The following is an 8,269-nucleotide window of genomic DNA, read 5'->3' on the forward strand; positions in this document are numbered from 1 at the left end:
TTGCCTCTGCCGCCAGTCATCTTCGGGAAACGCAAATCTGGTCATGGTATTCCGTCAGTGACAATCCATTAAGAAAAGCTCCAAGCCCTCTGCACGCAGTGAGGCCCTCCAGGACCTGCCTCTCCCTGTATTTCATTCAGGCCTGCTTGGCACAGTCCCCAGCCTCCTTTACGCCCTCCCCAGATGCACACCACAGCCGTCCGCAGCCGCCCGCGATTCCCGCCTCTTCCCACACTCACTGCCTCTCCCCGCACTCGCTGCCTCTCCCCACGAGTCCCCCCGGCCTGGGGGAGCCCCGGGCCCTCCAGCCTGATGACCACTTCGGTATCTCTGAAGACCCAATTCCAGTGCCGCCTTCTGCATGAAGTGTTTTCTAACCTCTCAGTTCACATGGTAAAGATGACTAACACCCATCCTCTGTGTCCCGACTAAATCCTGTTTAGATTTCTATCCTGGTACCTCTCACACTGCAGGGCAGTTATTTGCTCCTTGTTTGTCTCCAGCCCACAACGTTGGGGAAAAGAACATCTCTCAGTTAGCTTTGACTGCCTAGCACCAAGCACAGTGCCTGGCACAGAGTAGGGAATGAAGAAAGGAATGTTTTTGGAATGAAGAAAGGAAGGAAAAAGGAAAGGGAGGGAGAGGGGAAGACAGATATTGTCACAATAAATTGTTATTCCATTTTTTTATTATTTCCAGAAAGAAAGGCATGTGATAAAACTATGACCACTATTTCTATAAAACACTAAAGCTGATGACCCAAGGCAGCTCAGGTATTTAATCAGTAGTGTTAGAAAAGAGAACTATGCATTCATTTTCATACTGTGATATGTGGCCATTGGTGAGATACCTCAATTCTAAGATCAAAAAAATTGATCAGTGGCTGTGGTAGCTACTAGCCATGTCTCTGGCTGTCCATGTGCCCTTCTTATGTCTGGGGAATCCCCTTACGCACAGGCAGGCGGAGCCCCTGACCCTTGTAGTGGCTGCAGAAGTGGGGCAGCCACATTCCCAGCTGGGACACAGCCTCGTATTTGCAGCGGGCTCAACGAGTCCATGTATCCAGAAGGAATGGGAGCCTATGTAAGGTGTGGGGACAGAGGATGATTCTTTTCTGGTGGTGGTAATGGAGGCGGTGGCACTGGAATTCAGCCCAGCAGCCACACAGAGCACAGGGACTGGCAGGCCTCAGTGGCATCCCCACTGGCCCCTTCTGCAGTGGAATGGTAGCCAGGAATCTGATGCGTCGCCTCCCTGTTTCTTCCCAGTTCCTGAGCTGGTCCTCCAGCTGGCCTAGGGGTTCTCTGAGCCCACTAATCTTTTCAGTGAATTCCTTTTCTGTGTATAATCCTTTCTGCTGTAGCTACCAAGTTTCCAAGATCTTAGCAAGTCATAGATGCTTCTGGCTGCAGTGACTTGGGCCTATCACTGTGAAGATTGATACGTGTCCGGTTGACAAAGTGCCTTATCTGCTTGTGAGTCAATGGCAAGTTAATTCCATATTGTTGGAGGGATTTTTCTAGGCAGGTTATTTTTCAGAAAAATCTTCCCTGGGGCAGGTTTTCCCACTCCAAATCAGACCCACGTGTTACCATAGTGCTGGGCATATAATAGGTGTTCAGTAAATAAATATTTGCTGAAGGAATTAGTGAATGAATATTTCAAAATCAGGGGACATTCACCTAATTTTACTCTATCAAATTGGTACTGTTCAGATTAAAACCCTGCAGAAAGAAGCGGACAAACTAGCTAGCCTTTAAAGATCCTCTTCCTACATGAGATTTGATGAAGCTGCTCAAGAGCGATGCTCACAGGTATTCAAGCAACCAGTGCAATTCAACAAATATTTATTGGTGCTTCTCAGTCCTTTCCTGGAGCTGTTCTAGGTGTTCATGCTCAGACGAGGGGGTCTCTCCATTGCTGTCTGTGACCCTCAGCTTCCTCATCAGTGAAATGGAGATAATATTCCTTCCTCAGCGGGCTGCTGCCCAAAGTGAGATGGCGATGCCTACTTCTCTTGGCCTTGGCTCTTTCTGTTTCTGCTCTCAGCCTACTGGCTTAAATTAAGCTCAAAACCCTCATAAGCACCTTCTCTGCTCCACAAGCTGAGTAAAATCATTGGATACAAAGGTGAACAGGGAATGCCCCCCTGTACGGAGTCTGCAGTGTAGTCACGGAGACGGCTGGACCCAAATCAGTGACTGGGGTGTGGGCAGTGATGGAGGCAAATGTGGATACCACCAGGGAAGCATAAGGAAGGGCAGTTAGCCGAGGGAGAGATGGCCAAGGTGGACAGATTCCTGAGATGTCCTTGAGGGGAAACTCTAAAAGGGAGGGTCAGGGAAAGGGGAATGCACCTCCAAAAACGACGGACTACATGGCAAGGCAAACATGGAAAATAACATTGCAGTATTTCTGGAAAGGGAAGTTCAAGATGGGTTTGGAAAGAAGCCCGGTCTGCAGAGGGAGGTGGGTCGGGTCACCATGACCGCACCTGTCAGGAAGGAGCCTGGGCCTCAGGGTGACAGGGGCCCCTAGAGGACTGCTGACACGAAGGCACTTTCAAAATCTCGGTCTGGCAATAGTATGGACGGTGAATATTGGAAGCTTCCAGACTGAGAGACAGAGAGGGGAGGCCCTATAGGAAATCACCTTGGTCCAGGCGAATGACTGTGTGGGTTCAGAGCAGGGAGATGGTGGGAGAGAGAGGGATGAAGGAAAGGAGTCAAGTGAGCTCAGGGGACCTTAAACATGTTACGGGAACACCCACCGGTTTGCCCAGGGTCACCTTTGCTCTGTTTCCTAAACATTGTCATGGCACAAAGGGGTTGAACCAATGAATGGTCACTTGGCACACTCATTCCCCATGCCCCTGCCCTCCCCAAGGGTGGGATTACAGCCTGGGAGACACAGTGCCTGGTCTCAGGCAGTGAGAGAGAGGATCCGAACCATCTTCCTTCCATCTGCACTCAAAACCGCAGAAGGAACGGGCAGGCTTCTCATGTTTCCCATGTCAGGAGACATTTTCGATATCATAAACTGTTCATCTTTCTGGAATCCCTTGTAAAATGCTTGACATTTTTCAGACACTCCTATTCAGAAGTCCAAACAAATCTTTAGCTAGGATTTCTTATTTTCACTGTATAGCCTATTTACATTTAAATTAAATGGGAAAAAAAGAATCGAAAAGGATATTAGGGTAAACGCATGATAACACTGGCCAGAGACGTCGGGAATGGCTGTCCCGCTCTGTCAAACAGAAATGAGGCCAGCCGGCTATTTCACTGGCCTGTACATTCTCCACCCCAAACAAATCTAATCTCATCCTGGTGCAGCAGGAAGACAGTCTGACTGTGGTGCACAGAGATGCAGATACACTGGCTCCGATCCCAGGAGGCCAGGGCAGGGTGAGAATCAATATTTCAATAGCTCGGGATCAGGAAACACGTATCAAAGCTCGTCCATTACAGAAGCAAACGCTAAAACGCAGACATTCCGTATCTTGCTCAGACTGACAGGGATGTGGAAATACATCCACCTGTGGAAATACACCCATTATTCTTGTACCTTTTGGACTAGTCCAAGTTGCGTAAAATTCTCAGAATAAGACTGAGGCTGCTCAGGGAACTGCCTCAAATAAGATCTTAAAAGGTCCTGACAGGCAGCTTCTCGGGGTACAGGGAAGATGGGGTGGGGCTCCAGATGCACTGTCATCCTGTGTAATTTAGAAAATACAACTCAGAACGATCAGAAGAGGTGGGATTTGGCCTCCCTCCCTTGGGTACCCCCGCCCCAGGCATTTGGAAAATCCAGGCAAATAAAGGTTAGCCCCAGCCAGTTGGTACATTTCCTGTTTGTATCAAAGGAAAAGCATTGAAACTACAGGATGATTCATACCAGCACACACACGGGGCATGCATCTGCAGGTTACAGCTGCGGGGACTCAAGTCTGCCTGTCTTCCCCTCAAAATAATGAATGAAAGCAACTGCCTGTTGACGCGGGATTTTCCTCAGGGAGAGACCATGCCTCTCGTGTCCCAGGGCACACTCAGATCTCCCACAGCCACACGGGCTTTTTCTAGGGCGTGGCTCAGTCCAGCACTTCCAGGGGCCCAAAGAAAGAGAGGAGGTGCAAAGCAGGGGTGGCAGGTGCAGAGCCTCAGACATCTGATCGCACTTCTGACAAGTTCCGGATCAAAGGAGGCTCTCCTTGGTACTTTGATCTCTGGATAACTACATTTAGCACCCTCCCTGGCTGTGCCGGAGGCGGGCAGCCCTCCTAACTCCCTCATCTCTTCCTGGTTTAAATTATTAAACTGCTAAACATTTTCAAAGGGGTGGAAATAAGCAAAGACTTTCAGATCCAGCTTGTTCGCTAGATTTACTAAAGCCCCATTACCACATTATCAGCCAATTGGAAAATAAAAATAAGCACCAGAGTCCTAAAAAGGATGATTTTGCTTTCACTGTCTTACGAAGTACACAGAAATGGGACAGAGAGCACAGCTCCAGGCCAGCAGCACGTGGTGGTGAGGACGGGGAGAGGTGGCTTCTGGAGGCAAGAATCCTCCGATTCTTGCATCACCCATCCCAGTCAGTCCTCACCCCTTCTTCCTTCCCTGCCCCTGAATTCCCAAGAGTTGGATGGGGTCCCCTTCCACCCTCCCCCTCCCCACCAGCACTTCTGGTGCGGGCTTTCCTCACCGGTGTGCCCAGCATGTTCTGCTCAGGAACAGGCCTTACTAAGACGCTGGGGAGGGAGGAGACAAGCCGTGCCACAGGGCTGCTTCTACCCTAAAGTCACCCTGTGTTGCCACATTTAGTGAATATAGATAAAAGACGGCCTGTCAAATTTGAATTTCAGATAAATGATGAATAATATTTTAGCATAAGTATGTCCTAAATATTGCAACGGACTCCCTAATACTAACTAAAAATGTATCCATTGTTTATCCGAAATTCAAATTCACCTGAGTGTCCTCTGTTTTATCTTGCAACCCTACCAGGGTCCCTGTGTCACCAAACCTGGCTAGATGGCCACGAGGCAGCCTGGCCTCGGAGTGGAACAGAGCTTGATTCTGCCCTACCCTTAACCCCCTTGGGAATGTGGCCCGGACGGACCTTTTGCAGGCGGCGGGGGGACTGAAGGGGGCCGGCATCTGCCGATCACCTACACACCTTGTGCTCCGGCTGACCCTCCCGGCACCCTGGAGGGTAGAGACTATCAGCTCTCTTTCACATTTGATGGGACTTAGGCCCACGGAGGTCAAGGAGTTTGTCGGCTTCCAAGTGCCGGGGGCAGGATTCCACCCTGGCGCCCTTAACTTTGGAGCCATGAGCTGTCCACCACTTGCGGCTGTCTCCCTCCCTCTCCCCAAAGGGGTACAACACACCCTGAGGCTAATGGACTTGCTCCAACATACACAGGGCTTTTCCATTCTGGAATTATCTTTTCATGTTAATCAAAAGCTCTAGATCTTATCTCCTAGAACTCTTTGTTCTGCCACTAGAAACAGGGTTGTGGGAAATGCAATTTAAGTCAGGAGGGTGGATCTGGGCAGGGTCTTCGGTACTTCGGTACACTGACAGTCACTGGCTGCTTTCCTGACACCACCGTGCGAGCTCATCCATCCGCACTGACTTCCAGCTGGGGACACCAGTGTACTGTGACATCCCGGCTCCCTTATTCCCCAGGGCTGTGGTTCTCCAGCCTAAGTGTGCTTCGGAATCAGACTGCCGGGTGCCAGCCCCAGTCTCTGCCTCAGTAGATCTGGGTGGGGCCCAAGAGTTTGCATCTCTGACAACTTCTCAGGTAACTCTGGGGAATTCCACCTTGAGAACCAGTGCTTTAGGACTAAATGGGGGTTTCCCAAAAAATAATATATGGTATTTGCAACTTAAATTCACACACCCTGTGGAATTCAAGGCCATTCTGCACCTCTCACCCCCACCATTTGAAAATCTCCGGCCATCCTACCTCTTCCGCAGGTCTTCCTGCCGTCCTCAGTCAGGCATCCCCACAGGCTGGTATTGACAATGTGATCGATGCTGTGCGGAGCCTCCAGATACGCAGAGGGACTGGACCCAGGTCCTGCCGGGGCGTGGGAGACAACCACGTCAACAGCTAACACCCATGGGTTAAGAGACGTCATAACAGAAGCAGATAAAGTCAGTCACAAAGGAAGAGAGGGAAGGAAGGGAGGGGTTTCAGGGGCCTTAGTCCTGGAGCTGAGTGTGAAAGGCTGAAGATGGAGTCACAGGAAGACAAAGGCGGGAGGAACGGGCCTCGCAGAGGAACAGCATGTGCAAAGCACAGAGGTGTGAGGCAGCAGGCAGGCTCAAGGGCTGGGGGAAGTTTATAATGGCTAATGTACGCAGTCGGTTTGAGGATAGATGGGTGGGTGGGGGCCCAGCAGGCGGATCACGCTGATGCTTGGCTTGGGTTTCTCTTAAGATGATGATGAGAGGAAGTAGTTTTAGGGGAAGGATGACATACCCAGGCCTACAGCCTGGAAAGGTCATCCGATGGAAGGGTCGGAGAGCCAGCTTGGAGGAGTACCCCTAGAGCTGGCGAGGACGTGCACGAAGATGGGGCCCGTCTGAGTGGGCGGGAGAAGCACACCCTGACTGTCGGAAAGCACAACCTTCACGTCCCTCTTGCTGCCTCCCACTGCCCAAAGGGCCCTGACTAAGTTTGGGGGAGTAAGATGCAAAACACTTCTGTGTTTTCATGCTGCTAATTTAGTAAGTCTGTGCCTTACACTACATTTCTGTTCCAGTAATAACCACCCTTCTGATAGTTGCTCTAACTTATTATAATGGTTCAGTTGTCCTCTTCTTCCCATTCCTAGATGTTTATTCATTCATCCAAAATTCCTGGTAGAAGAGACGAGCCAACAAATGGATGTCTGAAGTTAAACATGGTACAAGACACAGCAGAGGTGCCTGCAGAGCCCCATGAGACCTCAGGGAAAGGAGAGATGGACCCAAATGGTCGACTGGACAACAATCAACTTGCAAATCACTTTGCAGTTAATTCTGTGGTCTTGAATGGAAAATAACAATTAATTCCATAGATTGAAAACTACTTCCTAAAAGATTGTGTGTTTTTTTAGATGATGCCTAATGGAGCCCTCTGGCACAGCACCTGATAAACTTATTTTGATGACTGAGAAGATTAATCAACTGCTTTAAGAGATTAATCTCATACTTACCCGGCAGGGGAGATACCATGATCACGAAGGTGGTTTTCCCAGGGCGAGGCTTATCCATTGCACTCCGGCTGTGCTGACCCCTGCGATTTCCCCAAATGTGGGAAACTCGACTGCGTAATTTGTGGTAGTGGGGGACTGCGTTCGCACTTTCCCCTGTGAAAAAAAAAAAAGAGAGAGATTAATCTCACTAGAACATAAAAATTCTAAAACAAATAGAACTGCCTTCATTACCTGAACGTCTGCAAATTGTTTCTTTTAGTGGTTTTTTTTAAATTATAGTAAACAAGGATGCGCATATAATATCAGATCACCAGATATGATGACCTGGCCTTGAAGGTAGAGCTTAAAGTAGGCAGTAATCCTACGGCCAAGAATTTTAAAGGGAGAATGGTTGACTCAAGGAATCTAAGCTCATTCCTGAGTACATAGGAGGAGAACACACCACTCTTCAAAAAATCACAGTTTTAGAGGAGAAAAACATTTTCACAAATCACACGTCAAGAGTCTGAATTGGTAGCAGTGACATGCTAATCAATAGCATCCTTCACAAAAGGTGAGTTTAAAAGATCATTTTCCAGCAATTTTATGCCAAATGCTTGAGGTGGAGACCAGAGACATAACACCAACAGGCAAGCCCTTCTTTGGGGGTCCGAGGGTGGCAGCTTTCCCCTAGCTCCTCAAGTGACCCCTGGAGAGCCACCCGGCACGGGGCCCACAGAGTCAGTGCCAGCCTTGAGAGCCGCCAGCAGCTCTGCCCACCAGGAGAGCAGAGTGTGCACGCTGGGCCCAAAGCTGTGCTCTGACCTCACAGTGGGACAAAAACCCATGCCTTTGCCACCAAACGGACTTGCAAGATGAAACTGAAATAAAATTAACTGTAAAAAGTGAGAGAAAAGAAACAAAATGCAGTGATTCGGAATCTCCCCTCCTTTCAGCCATTTCTGCTGAACTAACTTGTGAAGGGCCTTGCTCTCAACACACTGATTCAAGATGGGCCCTACACTCTGCAGCCAGGGATGGTCCTTCCTTGGTGTCAAGATGGCGCCACGCCCCGA

General features: G+C 49.4%; 1 non-coding gene across 1 annotated transcript; it reads left to right on the plus strand.

Annotated features, from left to right (window-relative positions):
• The first annotated feature begins 7,206 nt into the window (after window positions 1–7,206).
• LOC118967619 (U1 spliceosomal RNA) lies at window positions 7,207–7,370 on the plus strand. Its single transcript, XR_005054825.2, has one exon. It is a non-coding gene; the product is annotated as a U1 spliceosomal RNA (small nuclear RNA).
• The last annotated feature ends 899 nt before the right edge of the window (window positions 7,371–8,269 follow it).

The sequence above is a fragment of the Manis javanica genome, chromosome 16, assembly GCF_040802235.1.
Source record: "Manis javanica isolate MJ-LG chromosome 16, MJ_LKY, whole genome shotgun sequence".
NCBI classification, from domain to species: Eukaryota; Metazoa; Chordata; class Mammalia; order Pholidota; family Manidae; genus Manis; species Manis javanica.